We start from the raw sequence: 17253 nt of genomic DNA, 5'->3' as shown, positions 1-17253 counted from the left end.
TTTTTCAGAACATCCCCCTGACCTGTGAAGTGCTCCTTGAGTGCAGCATACAGAATTAAACAATGCTATGTTTGCAACAGTTAAAGTTGTTGCCGCACGAGATGAGCTGGTGTCAATGTGAGTTTACAGCAGCCGGGTCTCTTTAGAATATCTATACTGTACCTCTGTTTTGTAACTTGGTTTAAAACAGAGGGACCTATTCACAAGGGCATTTTGGAATGTGAAATATTATTTATGTGGTACTTTTTAATGTACTCTTACATTTCTTTGGGAATTATCTGCAAAATACCCGAAGTGGGAATAACGTGGGATTATTTAGTGAACCGTCGCATAAAATTAGTGCCAGTAGAAAAGCTTGTGCCCTCGTTGCACTTTTGCTAATAGGATGTTGGACGTTGCAGGGTCGATCTACCAGAGCATTAACGAGCACTGAAAAGATTACTCGTGTAGTACTACTCATCATGCTTATCATGCTCATGTGAATAAGGCCCAGATTGCCCACTGCCTTGTTAAAAGTATGGAATGAACATGTGTATTCGCCAGTTTGAACGGAGTTCTGCTGTTTCCTCAGATCTGTTCCTCTAGTCCAATTCATCTCAATGTGAAGGAAAACTCCATCCATCCAAGGCACGTTCATGCTACAGCATATGTGCTAGGTGTCCAGTTGATTCGCTTTTAGAATATTTTAACTTGAGTCTTGCGGGTTAGGAATTGTGATCATATTTAGGGCCAGCGCATTATTCGAGGTTCTCACTACCTATCACTTCCTGCCTAGTTCACGTTGTTGTAGCAGGGATGAAGCTGGTTGAGTTGTTTGTCAAACATTCCATTTCAAAACCATATCTGTCTGGGTCTGAATTATAAACAATAATATAGAAGAAGGTGGTGCAGGAGAGAAAACGTGCTTATTAATTGAATATTACCTAATTTCTTCTCTGTGGCGGCCCCACGAGAAATGTAATCGTTTAAGATATGAAACTGAGATCACATGCCAGAGATGCACGGGCAACCAGTAGTAACAATTATGGTTTTTACCGGCACTTTGTCAATGCTCTGTTGGGAGCATCATCTGGCTTCACGGTGTCTATAAGTTGTGGTCTGTTTGAACTACGATTTTGACAGAGTTCAGACCAACTAGTTAAATGTTTTAACCAAGGTATAATAAGGCGTTCTTGTCAAAATCCCCATTCTACAATTGTGTAGGTGATCCTAACTTAAGCATCTAATTCCATCAGAAATACCCTAGTATTAACCTCTTTTTAATAAACACATGGCCATGTAGCATCCGGAAGCATCAAAGTCACACTGACTCCTATTCTTCCTCGCAACTATGCCCAGAAATCCTAAAAACTACTTACTATACAAGACCTTCTAAACATGAGTTTATATATTTCACTGGAACAGAGTTCATATATACTGTGACCTGTAAAATGCTAGATGCCAATGCAGGGCTCCTGCTTGAGAAACCGTCTTTTTCACCACAGAAGTTGTGTGTGGTACTGGAAACCTTCAACTGGGCAAATGTGTGCATGTAAGTATATAGTATTTCTATAGCATGAGTGTTAGACCTGACAGCCTTAGGGTAGTCACCCCTAACTTTTTGCCTGCCTCCCTCCATTTTTTTGGACACTGTTTTTGCTGGTTTATAGACTCTGCGCACTTTACCACTGCTAACCAGTGCTAAAGTGCATATGCTCTCTCCCTTAAAACATGGTAACCTGGAATCATACCTGATTGGACTATTAATTTACTTATAAGTCCCTAGTAAGGTGCACTTTATGTGCATAGGGCTGGTAAATTAAATGCTACTAGTGGGCCTGCAGCACTGGTTGTGCCACCCACTTAAGTAGCCCCTTTTTCCTTGTCTCAGGCCTGCCATTGCAAGGCCTGTGTGTGCAGTTTCACTGCCACCTCGACTTGGCATTTAAAAGTACTTGCCAAGCCTAGAACTCCCCTTTTTCTACATATAAGTCACCCTTAAGGTGGGCCCTAGGTAACCCCTAGGGCAGGGTGCTGTGTAGGTAAAAGGCAGGACATGTACCTGTGTAGTTATATGTCCTGGTAGTGTAAAACTCCTAAATTCGTTTTCACACTACTGAGAGGCCTGCTCCCTTCATAGGCTAACATTAGGGCTGCCCTCATACACTGTTGAAGTGGCAGCTGCTGATCTGAAAGGAGCAGGGAGGTCATATTTAGTATGGCCAGAATGGTAATACAAAGTCCTACTGACTGGTGAAGTCGGATTTAATATTACTATTCTAGAAATGCCACTTTTAGAAAGTGAGCATTTCTTTGCACTTAAATCCTTCTGTGCCTTACAATCCACGTCTGGCTGGGCTTGGTTGACAGCTCCTTGTGCATTCACTCAGACACACCCCAAACACAGGGTACTCAGCCTCACTTGCATACATCTGCATTTTGAATGGGTCTTCCTGGGCTGGGAGGGTGGAGGGCCTGCTCTCACACAAAGGACTGCCACACCCCCTACTGGGACCCTGGCAGACAAGAGTAAACTGAAAGGGGACCTGGTGCACTTCTTAGCCACTCTTTGAAGTCTCCCCCACTTCAAAGGCACATTTGGGTATAAAACAGGGCCTCTGCCCTACCTCATCAAACACTTGCTGGAGAAGAACCCTGAACCAGAAACTACATCCTGCCAAGAAGAACTGCCTGGCTGCTCAAAGGACTCACCTGTCTGCTTTCTACAAAGGACTGTTGCCTTGCTGTTGCCCTGCTGCCTTGCTGAACTCTTGTCTGGCTGTGAAAGTGCTCTCCAAGGGCTTGGATAGAGCTTGCCTCCTGTTCCCTGAAGTCTCAGGACCAAAAAGACTTCTCTCTTTTACTTGGACGCTCCGTGCGCCGAAAATTTCGACGCACAGCTTGTTTCGCGGCGAGAAAAACGCCGCACACCGACGCTGATCGACGCGACACTCTTGGGGCGATCGAAGATCCGACGCACGGCCTGGCAAGGACAACGCCGCCCGACCTCTAGAGGAGAAATCGACGCAATGCCTGCCGTGAGATCGTAATTTCAACGCGCAGCCCCGCAGATCGAAGTCTAGAGGAGAAATCGACGCGACGCCTGCCGTGAGTTCGTAAATTCGACGCGCATCCCCGCAGATCGACGCACAGCCGGAGAACAAGCAGGAGAATCCACGCACAGACCCGGGACATCTGGTAATCCCCGCGATCCACAGAAAGAGACTGTCCACACGCCGGAAAACGACGCCCGACTTCCCCGCGTGGAAAATAACGACGCAAGTCCGTGTGTGCTGGGGAGAAATCGACGCACACACCCTTTTTCCACGCACCTCTTCTCTTGTGGCCCTCTGAGGAGATTTTTCCACTCCTAACCAGGTACTTGTGCTTGAAAGAGACTTTTGTTACATTCTAAAGACTTAAGACACTTTATATCACTTCCCTGTGATATTTCTACAATTTTCCATTGCAACTTTATTCTTTTTGACCTACAATTATCCTGATAAATATTATATATTTTTCTAAACACTGTGTGGTGTATTTTTGTGGTGCTATATGGTGGTATTGTATGATTTATTGCACAAATACTTTACACATTGCCTTCTAAGTTAAGCCTGACTGCTCGTGCCAAGCTACCAGAGGGTGGGCACAGGATAATTTTGGATAGTGTGTGACTTACCCTGACTAGAGTGAGGGCTTTTGCTTGGACAGAGGGTAACCTGACTGCCAACCAAAAACCCCATTTCTAACATTGGTGATCAGCGGTGAGGATAGGACTTGTATTTGTGGAGTGACATACAGTAGGTAAGCATTTCACTACCTACCCACAGTTGAAGGTCAACTTGGTTTTTATCTCGTTTTGAAAATCCGTTTTTTCTTGACAATTTTCAAAAACTAAATCCTCACTCAACATGTCTCTGACTTGGTCTCAGACAGGGGACTTTGACCTAGTCCAGTTGGATACATACACGGTCAAACAACTAAGAGGATTCTGCAGGGCATTAAGGGTACCCACCCAAGGGGCCTCCAGAAAGGAGGACTTTCAAGTTGCGCTGAGGGCCTGGGCAGAAGCCCATTTAGAGGATGATGAGGAAGGGGAGCCAGAAAATGGCCCCTCAGAAGGATTTTCACTATCTATGGATGGTGTTACCACTGCAATTGTGCACCCTTCCAGACCAGGGAGCAGTGTCTCCATGCAAAGCCTGACCGCAGAGGAAAGGAGAGAGGAAAGGGAGTTCCAATTGCAAATGGCAAAACTGAAAATTGAGGCGCAACAGGAGGAGAGGAGGGCAGAAAGAGAAGCCAAACAAGCTGAGGCTGAAAGAGCAGCCAAACAGATTGAAGCTGAAAGAATAGCCAAACAGATTCAAGCAGAAGCTGAAAGGGCAGCCAAACAAGCAGAAGCTGAAAGAGCAGCCAAACAAGTGGAAGCTGAAAGAGCTTTGGCTGAAAAGAAACTATTGTTGGCTCATGAACTGAGTCTCAAGGAGCTGGAGATCAAGGCAAGACAGTCTGAATCCAGCAATAATGGTGGCAGCATACAGACAGGACCTGCTGGAGAAAAGAAGGTTCGTATACCCAAAAATGTGGTGCCCAGTTTTGTGGTGGGAGATGACATAGATAAATGGTTAGCTGCTTATGAAGTTGCACTAAGGGCTCATGAGGTTCCTGAAGGGCAATGGGGGGTAGCTATGTGGGGTTATGTGCCGCCATTGGGGAGGGACACACTTCTCACATTGGATCCACCGGATCAAAACACATACCCACTCCAGAAAGCCACTTTACTTGCCAAGTTTGGGCTGACCCCTGAGGGATACCGTCAGAGGTTCAGGGACAGCACCAAACAAACCACACAAACATGGGTAGATTTCTTTGATTTCTCTAGTAAGGCACTGAATGGATGGGTGCGGGGCAACAAAGTAGCAGATTATAAAGGTTTATATGACTTGATCCTGAGAGAGCATATGCTTAATGTTACTTATACAGATTTGCGCCAGCACCTAGTGGATAGTAAGCTGACTGATCCCAGGAAGCTTGCTGAGGAGGCGGACCTCTGGGTTAGCACCAGAGTGTCCAAAAAGGTACCTGGGGGGGACTCCCACAAAGGTGGTCAGGGTTCCCAACAGAAGAAAGAGGGGGGAGATAAACTTACAGATAAGGAACTCTCTAAAGGCCCTCAAAAGAATTCCCAGGGAGGGGGTGGCAACCCTTCCTTTTCTAAATTTGGGAAAAAGCCAGGGACATTTGACAAGTCAGGAAAATCTAGCCCCAAATGCATGGAGTGTTACCAATATGGTCACTACAAAGGCGATCCACAGTGCCCCAAGAGGGCACCGTCCACTACCGGACAGGCACCTGGGTTGACTAGTGTAGCACTCGGGGGGAGATGGACCCAACTAGCTTTGGGGAGCAGGTAGAGATTTCCCTAGTGTCCCTGGGAGAAGGAGAAATGGTGCCCAAGGCCCACATGCCCAGAAATACTTCCAAGTACCGGCAGTGGGTCACCATTGATGGGCAGAGGGTGGAGGCTCTGCGTGACACAGGAGCCAGTAAGACTACTATCAAGAGTCAGCTGGTGTCAGCAGAGCAGATAGTACCTAATACATTCCACCAGGTCAGAGTCGCTGACAATCGCGAGAGTCACCTACCGGTGGCTCTGGTTCCCTTTGAGTGGGGGGGGGGTCTCTGGTACTCTGAAAGTAGCTGTGAGTCCTGCCATGCCTGTAGATTGTCTGTTAGGCAATGACCTTGAGCACACTGCTTGGAAAGAAGTGGAGCTCAGGTCTCACCTGGAGATGTTAGGGTTACCTGAGTGGTTCTGCATGACCACACGGTCCATGGCTGACCGAGAGGGAAGTCAAGGGCATCTGGAGCCTGGAACGATGGCCCAGAGAGCTGCCAGGAGGAGGGACCAGGGGTGCGGGAAACCGGCCCCCGCTGTTCCCACAGTGGCTGACGGGGCTCCTGAGGAGGAGGCTTCCGAGCCAACTGGGGAAGACATTGCCGCCCTAGGTGACTTACCTGAGCTTGCTGGCTGGCAAGTTGAGGGTGGACCCACCAGGGAGGAATTCTGCAAGGCGCAGAAAGAATGTCCCACTCTAGAAGGTTTGAGGAAACAAGCCTCAAACCAGGCAGCCGGCGACGCCTCTGGCGATCACCACCTATATTGGGAGAATGATCTCCTCTACAGTGAGCCTAAGGTTCCGGGCTTTGGGGCAGCACGTACGCTGGTGGTCCCCCAATGTTACCGAACCTTCCTACTGGGTCTGGCTCACGACATTCCCATGGCAGGACATTTGGGGCAGGGCAAGACCTTTAACAGGCTTGTCACCCACTTTTATTGGCCCAAAATGAGGACACACTCAGACAAGTTCTGCAGATCCTGTCCTACCTGCCAGGCCAGTGGTAAAGCAGGAAAAAGGGTTAAAACCCCCCTGATTCCACTTCCTGTCGTTGGCACCCCCTTTGAAAGGGTGGGCATCGACATTGTTGGTCCCTTGGACCCCAAAACTGCCTTAGGCAACAGGTTCATCCTGGTTTTGGTGGACCATGCCACCCGTTACCCAGAGGCAATCCCTCTGAGGACAGTAACTGCACCGGTGGTGGCCAGAACCCTGATGGGGATATTTACCCGTGTGGGATTCCCCAAGGAAATAGTGTCTGACAGAGGCACTAACTTCATGTCTGCATACATGAAGTCTCTGTGGGATGCGTGTGGAGTAACTTACAAGTTCACCACACCCTATCACCCCCAGTCGAATGGTCTTGTGGAGAGATTCAACAAGACCCTGAAAGGCATGATTGGTGGCCTCCCTGAGGCCATGAGGCGTAAGTGGGACGTCCTCTTACCATGCCTTCTCTTTGCTTACAGAGAGGTCCCCCAGAGGGGGGTAGGGTTCAGTCCCTTTGAACTTCTCTATGGGTACCCTGTCAGGGGACCCTTAAGCATTGTCCAGGAGGGATTGGAGAAAGCTCCAAAGACACCCCCTCAGGATGTGGTCAGCTATATGTTGGCCCTCCGCAACCAGATGACCCGCTTCTGGAAAGAAGCCCAAGATAACCTTGAGGCCAGTCAAGAGGTGATGAAACAATGGTATGACCAGAAGGCCACCCTGGTAGAGTTTCAACCTGGAGACAAAGTGTGGGTAATGGAGCCAGTAGAGCCCAGAGCTCTCCAGGACCGCTGGTCTGGCCCATTTGAAATAAAGGAGCGGAAAGGGGAGGCCACTTATCTAGTGGACCTCAAAACCCCTAGGAATCCCCTAAGGGTGCTCCATGTGAACCGACTAAAAGCTCATTTTGAGAGGTCGGAGATCAACATGCTTCTGGTCACAGATGAAGGAACGGAAGAGGAGAGTGAACCTCTCCCCGACCTCCTCTCTGCCCAAGAAGGTGATGGGTCAGTAAGCGGGGTCATTCTGTCTGACTCCCTGACTCTAAATCAGAAAGGAGACTGTTATGAGCTGTTGGAGCTGTTCTCCCCCCTGTTCTCCCTTACTCCTGGGCTGACCCACCTCTGTGTTCATGATATTGACACTGGTGACAGTCTCCCTGTGAAAAACAAAATTTACAGGTTGTCGGATAAGGTGAAGGCCAGCATCAAGGAGGAGGTCTCCAAGATGTTGACTCTAGGGGTCATTGAGAGATCCAGTAGTCCCTGGGCCAGCCCAGTGGTATTGGTCCCTAAGGCTACTGCCCCAGGTGCGAAGCCAGAACTCCGGTTCTGTGTGGACTACCGGGGTCTCAACTCAGTCACACGGACTGATGCTCACCCCATCCCCCGAGCTGATGAGCTCGTGGACAGGCTAGGCGCTGCCAAGTTCCTGAGTACGTTTGATCTTACTTCAGGGTACTGGCAGATCGGCCTAACTGAGGGGGCCAAGGAAAGATCCGCATTTTCAACCCCGGATGGCCATTACCAGTTCCGGGTGATGCCGTTTGGGTTGAAAAATGCCCCCGCTACCTTCCAACGGTTGGTTAACGGGGTCCTAGCTGGCAAGGATGCCTTCTGTGCAGCCTACCTGGATGACATAGCTGTCTACAGTTCCAGCTGGGAGGAACACCTGCTTCACCTCAAGGAGGTGCTTCAGGCCCTGCAACAGGCAGGCCTGACCATCAAGGCCAGTAAGTGCCAGATTGGGCAGGGTTCCGTGGTGTACTTAGGACACCTAGTGGGTGGTGGCAAGGTGCAGCCACTCCAGGCCAAGATTGAAACTATCAAGGCCTGGCAACCACCCCGAACACAGACGGAGGTGAGAGCCTTTCTAGGCCTCACAGGATACTACCGCCGATTTGTCAAGGGCTATGGTACCATTGTAACACCCTTGACAGAACTCACTTCCAAGAAGCAACCTAGGTTGGTGAATTGGACAGAGGCTTGTCAGAAAGCCTTCGACGCCCTGAAGGAAGCCATGTGCACGGCCCCCGTACTCATGGCCCCTGACTACTCCCAGGAATTTATCGTGCAGACAGACGCTTCAGAGCATGGCATAGGGGCAGTCCTAGCACAGCTGAATGAGGAGGGCAGAGATCAACCGGTAGTCTTTATTAGCAGAAGGCTATTACCACGGGAACAGAGGTGGAGTGCTATTGAACGAGAAGCTTTTGCTGTGGTCTGGGCACTGAAGAAGCTAAGACCCTACCTGTTTGGGACTCACTTCCGGGTTCAGACAGACCACAGGCCCCTCAGATGGCTCATGCAGATGAGGGGTGAGAATCCAAAACTCTTGAGGTGGTCCATTTCCCTACAGGGGATGGACTTTACGGTGGAACATCGCCCAGGGGTTGACCACGCCAATGCTGATGGTCTCTCCAGGTACTTCCGCCTTAGCGATGAGAGCTCCCAGGAGGTCGGGTAGCTCTCCCCACTTTCAGCTGGGGGGGACACATGTTAGACCTGACAGCCTTAGGGTAGTCACCCCTAACTTTTTGCCTGCCTCCCTCCATTTTTTTGGACACTGTTTTTGCTGGTTTATAGACTCTGCGCACTTTACCACTGCTAACCAGTGCTAAAGTGCATATGCTCTCTCCCTTAAAACATGGTAACCTGGAATCATACCTGATTGGACTATTAATTTACTTATAAGTCCCTAGTAAGGTGCACTTTATGTGCATAGGGCTGGTAAATTAAATGCTACTAGTGGGCCTGCAGCACTGGTTGTGCCACCCACTTAAGTAGCCCCTTTTTCCTTGTCTCAGGCCTGCCATTGCAAGGCCTGTGTGTGCAGTTTCACTGCCACCTCGACTTGGCATTTAAAAGTACTTGCCAAGCCTAGAACTCCCCTTTTTCTACATATAAGTCACCCTTAAGGTGGGCCCTAGGTAACCCCTAGGGCAGGGTGCTGTGTAGGTAAAAGGCAGGACATGTACCTGTGTAGTTATATGTCCTGGTAGTGTAAAACTCCTAAATTCGTTTTCACACTACTGAGAGGCCTGCTCCCTTCATAGGCTAACATTAGGGCTGCCCTCATACACTGTTGAAGTGGCAGCTGCTGATCTGAAAGGAGCAGGGAGGTCATATTTAGTATGGCCAGAATGGTAATACAAAGTCCTACTGACTGGTGAAGTCGGATTTAATATTACTATTCTAGAAATGCCACTTTTAGAAAGTGAGCATTTCTTTGCACTTAAATCCTTCTGTGCCTTACAATCCACGTCTGGCTGGGCTTGGTTGACAGCTCCTTGTGCATTCACTCAGACACACCCCAAACACAGGGTACTCAGCCTCACTTGCATACATCTGCATTTTGAATGGGTCTTCCTGGGCTGGGAGGGTGGAGGGCCTGCTCTCACACAAAGGACTGCCACACCCCCTACTGGGACCCTGGCAGACAGGAGTAAACTGAAAGGGGACCTGGTGCACTTCTTAGCCACTCTTTGAAGTCTCCCCCACTTCAAAGTCACATTTGGGTATAAAACAGGGCCTCTGCCCTACCTCATCAGACACTTGCTGGAGAAGAACCCTGAACCAGAAACTACATCCTGCCAAGAAGAACTGCCTGGCTGCTCAAAGGACTCACCTGTCTGCTTTCTACAAAGGACTGCTGCCTTGCTGTTGCCCTGCTGCCTTGCTGAACTCTTGTCTGGCTGTGAAAGTGCTCTCCAAGGGCTTGGATAGAGCTTGCCTCCTGTTCCCTGAAGTCTCAGGACCAAAAAGACTTCTCTCTTTTACTTGGACGCTCCGTGCGCCGAAAATTTCGACGCACAGCTTGTTTCGCGGCGAGAAAAACGCCGCACACCGACGCTGATCGACGCGACGCTCTTGGGGCGATCGAAGATCCGACGCACGGCCTCGCAAGGACAACGCCGCCCGACCTCTAGAGGAGAAATCGACGCGACGCCTGCCGTGAGATCGTAATTTCAACGCGCAGCCCCGCAGATCGAAGTCTAGAGGAGAAATCGACGCGACGCCTGCCGTGAGTTCGTAAATTCGACGCGCAGCGCCGCAGATCGACGCACAGCCGGAGAACAAGCAGGAGAATCCACGCACAGACCCGGGACATCTGGTAATCCCCGCGATCCACAGAAAGAGACTGTCCACGCACCGGAAAACGACGCCCGACTTCCCCGCGTGGAAAATAACGACGCAAGTCCGTGTGTGCTGGGGAGAAATCGACGCACACACCCTTTTTCCACGCACCTCTTCTCTTGTGGCCCTCTGAGGAGATTTTTCCACTCCTAACCAGGTACTTGTGCTTGAAAGAGACTTTTGTTACATTCTAAAGACTTAAGACACTTTATATCACTTCCCTGTGATATTTCTACAATTTTCCATTGCAACTTTATTCTTTTTGACCTACAATTATCCTGATAAATATTATATATTTTTCTAAACACTGTGTGGTGTATTTTTGTGGTGCTATATGGTGGTATTGTATGATTTATTGCACAACTACTTTACACATTGCCTTCTAAGTTAAGCCTGACTGCTCGTGCCAAGCTACCAGAGGGTGGGCACAGGATAATCTTGGATAGTGTGTGACTTACCCTGACTAGAGTGAGGGCTTTTGCTTGGACAGAGGGTAACCTGACTGCCAACCAAAAACCCCATTTCTAACAATGAGCCTATCCAAAACTCACAAGAAGGTAAGAGGAAATGAAGTTGGGTTCTGGAGGGTTAATGCACTTTGAGGTAGTGTTCTTTGAAGGGGTAAGTCTCCCACTCTTACCTAAATTGGGGCAGCATTGGGGTGGTCTTGATGAATATGGGGATATTTATCCAGTTCCAGGCTGCATACAAGGAAAAGGTCTGCTGTGTGCTGTCTTCTTTTTTGTCTTATTTACACTTACTAGTCTTCAGTCTGATGGTGTCCTGGCTGTGAGTGTTCAGTGATTGACCAGAAATGATGAGCATGTCTGCAAGAGAACAGGATTGATGGTTGAGGTAGTTTTGTATATGATGCAGCTGTTTTTGAAAATGTTGTGGACCAGCAAGAAGAGCCAAGAGAGTCCCATCAGCATGCAGGTGATGTGAAAATATTTATTGAGACTTGGGTGTGTCATGATGTGGCATCTAGAATTAGATTACCACCATCAAGATGTAATAAGGATTTAAACAGCAGTTCTGAAGTTACATTATGGAAGAAATGTTCTGACTTTTAGAAGAGAGAGCTGTAGCAGCCCATTTTTGATTTTTGGCAATGTGCTCCTTGAAGGTGAAGTTAGTGTCCAGGATGGATCCAAGTGACTTGGCACTCTGTGAGATTTATGTCATTGAGTTTGATTTGTGCTGTATCTGTTTTCCAATTATTCTTTACTGAACCTAATTCTTACAACATATTGTGCACATGCGCTGGAGAGCATTTGATACATTAAACATTATACACTATAAACACCCTCTCCCCCATGTGACACAATAAAAAACTATGAGGACTTAGAGTACATACACACTACAACCACTTGGCTACCTGAGTCAATTACCTTAGGTCGGCCAAAGGCACATCTCCATCCTATATTGTCACCTGCATACCACTATAAAAAGTAAGACTTTGGAGGGCCCTCAAACCTTCCAGACTAGTTGTTATGTTCCACCTGCTAGTCTGTGTACCAACCAACCTCTTCACCCTTCATACACATGTCCCACCTGGAACAGCCCATCCACCATCTCCAAGAGGGTAACCAAATAATATTCAACCACTTGGTCAGCAGTATCTCAACCACAACTCCGTCTGACATAACCTGCACTCGTATCCATTATATTAGGTCCACACTTCTAGTCTAATAAGATCAGTGGACTACCATCACCAACAATGAGTATGTGCATATAGAGATTGCATGTTACCCTCTTTGGTCATGAGCCAGCGCTATCCTGGTTTTATAATCCCTATATAATAATAAATCTTATAGATGGGATGGTGTGCTCCATGAGCTCAACAGGTGTCTTCACATCACCCAAGTACTTCTGCTTATTTCAAGAGTTTGTGTGATTCTAATGCTGAAAAGGGGGTAGGCCACTCACATTGGGTTTCTCAGGTGGGCTGAAGAAGTGTTTTACCAGAAAGCTTAGGGCCTGTACCCGCTCTGGTCATGAAGTCTAAATGCCCCTTCACAATGGAATGTGGCACACACTCCTCTACATTTGTGTCACCTATTGCTCCAAAGAGGATAATAGGTGCTCCAATACTTTGTCATAAACACCCAATTGATCATTCATTTGCCAGATATTTTTTTGCAGTCTGCTATTATTGCCATTTCTGATGGCCACCCAGAGCTTGTCTGTACTTTTGGTTTCCTCCAGTGGTGAAGAATGCAGAGCTTAGCCATCACTACTGTTGTTTGTTCTTGGCAAATAACAGGAATTCTGTATTGGTTGGGATGAGCTTCAGGTATACACTGGACATTAAGGTCTGGAGGAAGTGCAAGCAGTGTTTGAGACATTGGAGGTCTCCAGTGGGAGCTTACCAGCTACAAAAGGTGAATGTTGATGCAATTTTTGCAGCTTGTAGCCATCCTATGTAAAGATTTCACTGAGTTAAGGTCATGAATTATTCTCCTGCGTGTGACAAAGTGCCACTTCTGATATGGTTAACTCCAAACATTTTGCCTGGTACATGATGTGGTTTCAAAGTTGTAACTGCCCTGGGCCCCTGCTAAAGAGGTTTCCAGGGCCAGATCTTTTCCCCAAAACTGTGGTGATGCATTGGCACAATTGTCAATACCTTTAAATGCCAGTTTATGTCCCTAGTAAATGGAACTTAGGTACCTGGCCATGGGGTACTAATGGTAAGGCCACGTGCACCCAGCCCTGCCATTGCAGGCTCAGTGTCCTGGTGCAATCCTAAAATGCAAAACTGACATGGCACACAGTCTGCAATATAGGTAACCCACGCCTATGGCATGCCTTTCAGCCCTAAGGCAGGGTGCACTACATTGCCTGTGTAGGCATAGGTGCATGCGCACTAGGCCCCTACTGTGTCCTAGTAAGTGTACAAAGGAGCCATTACAAATTCATGTGCTGGACACTGGTCATTATGAGTTTCACAGCTACATAATGGCCACTCTGAAACCTGGGTTATGTGGCATCAAACAACTCAGAACAATAAATCCAAACTGATACCAGTATTGGATGTATTGCCAAATTTACCCAGGGGCCACCTTAGAGATGACCCCTGAAAAAGCTAACTAACCCTGGCAAGGTTGCTGGCCCCACCAGACAACATTCTGGGGTGAGAGCCTTTCCTCTCTGGGTCCAGAGAACAAAGCCCTTCCAGGACAGAGGTGTTACACCTCCTCCCCCAAGAAAGTGCACAACCCTGCCTATTAACTTCAAAGGGCTTGCTGCCCTTGAAACTCGACCCCCGGCCCTGCTGGCTGCCCTAATTGCAAACCCCCACCTTTGGTAGGGGCAACGGTGGGGAAATGTAGAAAGGACAGGAGGAGTGGTCACTCCTGCATGCAAGGTGACCCCTCCATTTCATTTTCCTCAAACTTGCAAGGTAAAAAAAATAGCCAATCAAGGAAAGGGAAGTGACCTCTGCCCACAGGAAGTGGTCACATAGTGGGTGTAGCCACCCTAAGGTAGATGGCCCATTGGCCCCTAATAGGTACTCCCCTAAAAGCCCACTAAATGCAGTATTTAGTGGGCATCCCTAAACCTGCAGGTCAGATTCAATGGACACAAAAATGCCAGTGACAAAGAAGACCCAAGGCTCGAGAACAGAAGTCCTGCTGCAGCAAGAAAAAGGAGCCACTCCCTGCAAGCAAGATGCAGAAACCAATGAAGTCAACTTCACTGACCAGACACTGACCAACCAACCAAACAAAGCAGCTAGACCATATTCCAACTCATGGACCCAGAGGGCAAACCCTGCAAGTGTGCCAAGTTTGGTGGCATTGCAACCACTAGTGGCTGAACCGTGCAATAGCCAGTGGTACTGGACCCCCAACGTCGGAAACCCAGAAGAAAAGTCCACTCTGGACTCTCCAAGGACCAGAAGCAAGCACCAGTCAAGGGACTTCAGGAGGTGTAAGAACCCCCCCCAGGGTGGCCCTACTGACCTGCAATCCACCCTCGAAGTGACCTGCCTCCTGGTTCTAAGGGCACCTTTGTGCATAGCACTCAGCTGAAATTTCTGCTCTGCACCCGGCCTCCCTGGCCCCTGCACCAAAGAACTAGCTATTTTCTAAGGGTGCCCCACCTCTTGCAACCTCTACATTCCAAGGAGACCCACCAGACGCACCCTGAAGTCCGCCTGTGAAGTGCTTTTCCAAGTGGTCCCCCTCTGCGGTCCGACTGGCCGACAGGACATCTCGACGACCTCGATCAAAAAGCAGAAGGACACACTGGTAAACGCATTGCCTGATTTTATATTCATTTAAAAAAAATTCTACCATTGATTCCTATGGTGCGTAATTACGCACAGAACAGAACATTTTCTATGATTTGAAAAATCATTACTTAAAAAGTACTTACCCGATATTGATGATCTGAGTCTTACAAATTTTATAAAAATCTGAATTATTTTTGGAAATTCATCTTGAGTTACTTTTTGAGTGTGTTCCCACATTTATTGTGAGTACAACAAATGCTTAGCACTTCTCCAAGATTGGCCTAACTGCTCAACCAAGCTGCCACAAAAAGTAGAGCATTAGGAGGTATAGTTTTTACCTCTGTAAACTAAGATGGGGTTGCTTGGACTCTGCACAGTGCACAACATTTTTGTACACTATATAGAGAGCCAACATTAGCATAAAAAATGACATTTGGCAATGTTAAGGTGGAACTAGGGAGTCTAAAATATGCCCCTAAGACCTGATTTAAGGAAAGTGGTGCTTCACCCAGTGAAGTGCGCCCCTTAGCGCCCCCTAACATCACAATGTGTACGCTGTAGCTAAGATACGGCCCACCATGGCAGTAGTTAGGGGAACTAGCGTCAACAATTTTTACACTAGTTTGGAGCTTTGCAAGATTAGCATCACAAATGTTTATGCTAATCCTGCAAAGCCTATTGAGGCCCATTATAATCAATGATGTGCCTCCTTTTAACGCCTGCTCTGAGCAGGCATTAAAAGTGCAGAAAAAAAGATCTCATAGATTTCTTTGCACCGTTCTTTAGGTCCCTCTAATGGGGAAATGCCCCACTTGCATACATTATGCCTGGGGCAGGCATAATGTAGCACAAAGGGTTACAAAGTTGCAGAATGCATGCATTGTGCCACTTTCTAAATTTGGCGCAGTGATTTTGACTTTGTTGGGCCACATCACCGTAAACAAAATGATGCTAATGATGCAAGGAGGTGCTAGGGGCTCTTAAATCAGCACCTAAGTGTTTGAGGTAGAAAGGGCTCAAACATGGTGCAAGCAACTGAGGGAAGCCTATAGCAAATGGTAAAACTTTATCAATCCCAGTATGTTACTCAAATATTAAGGTAGCCATAATCATCCAATGATCACTTCCCTTTTAGTCCATTACCTTAATATCATTGAAAGACCTTACTGAAAAACAAATACAAAAATATAATCAATCGGCAAACTATGATACCATGAAACCCCAAATGAAAATTGTAGAGCTGAGACATAATTTCAAAACCACCATTCAAACATGATTACCCAGTCATTGACCTAGCACTGTTCCTTCCTTGTTGATTGTGAATGCTGGGAACCAGTATGTTGGTACATTATTTGTTCCAAAACATCCTGCAATAGTTTATCTGAAAAATTGGGGAACAATTGTGCATTAAAATGACTTACCATAATCAGGATTGTGTCTGAGTACTTTACCAAGGCATTGCAAAGCACATAATCAAAAGTATACACCCAATTATTTTCCCCTTTACGTTCCTCATTATTGATAAACACATTGATTAGCATGAACAATTTCCATTCATTACCATTCACTCGCAGCTCCCCTACTGAAACTTGAGTTCCAATTGAGAGCAGGACCACATCAGTAACCTTCTTGATTTTCTTGTTGGAAACTAGTGCCAATTCATGGACAGATAGCCTACCCTTCCCTCATTTGTTCCATAAACTATTAATGGCTACAAATTCCTTGATCACTATTCCCTTGTTAACAGGCTTCTTGGAGAAAATTAATATGATGGTTACTTAATAATTTAGCGATGTAACCTCCGTTTTAAATTCTCTCATAACCATGGACATTCCGACTTAAAACTTTCATGTTAAAAGAGAATTCCTTACTGTATGGTTCCCCAATGCAGCCTGACCAGTCATGGGCGCCCCAATACCCCAACAAATGTGCATACAAGTTATCATGTTCATAACTGTAGGTTGACTTTATATGATCTGGAATACTATAATTTGCTGTAGCTATTCTCAAATTGTCATTGTGAGGCATATCTGTCATTTGATAAAAATGAACGCTCCTAGGAAATATAACTTTGGTTGCAGGGTAAATTTAAATAAAAATCCTCTGCTATGTGGTCAAGACCCCATGGTGACTTGGGCTATACCTTACACCTCTCTCATAAAGCCCTGCCTGTGATGGAGCCATTATACCCAGACCTGCACCTGAGAGCTCCTTTTCTTCACTGTACACCATATTGACAACTATTGTGGATATAAAATCACCTTTTGCCAGCTCACAACTTTCCTCTCAGGCCAGAAGACTCAGATTGGTTAGATCCCCTGTGGATATTTTGGAGAGTAAAGGGAGATGTTGGATAATAGAAAGCAATTTGGACCTATTTATTTATGCAATTTTTGGGCCTTTTTCCCCATACAAATTGTATTAAATTATAGAGAATGGGGCAATGATGTATGTATTGAGACACCCTTTACCAAAGAATTGGCTTGGTTTTCTTTCTACCTTGGAA

The sequence above is a fragment of the Pleurodeles waltl genome, chromosome 4_1, assembly GCF_031143425.1.
Source record: "Pleurodeles waltl isolate 20211129_DDA chromosome 4_1, aPleWal1.hap1.20221129, whole genome shotgun sequence".
Classification (NCBI taxonomy): Eukaryota; Metazoa; Chordata; class Amphibia; order Caudata; family Salamandridae; genus Pleurodeles; species Pleurodeles waltl.
This window is presented reverse-complemented; position numbering follows the sequence as displayed.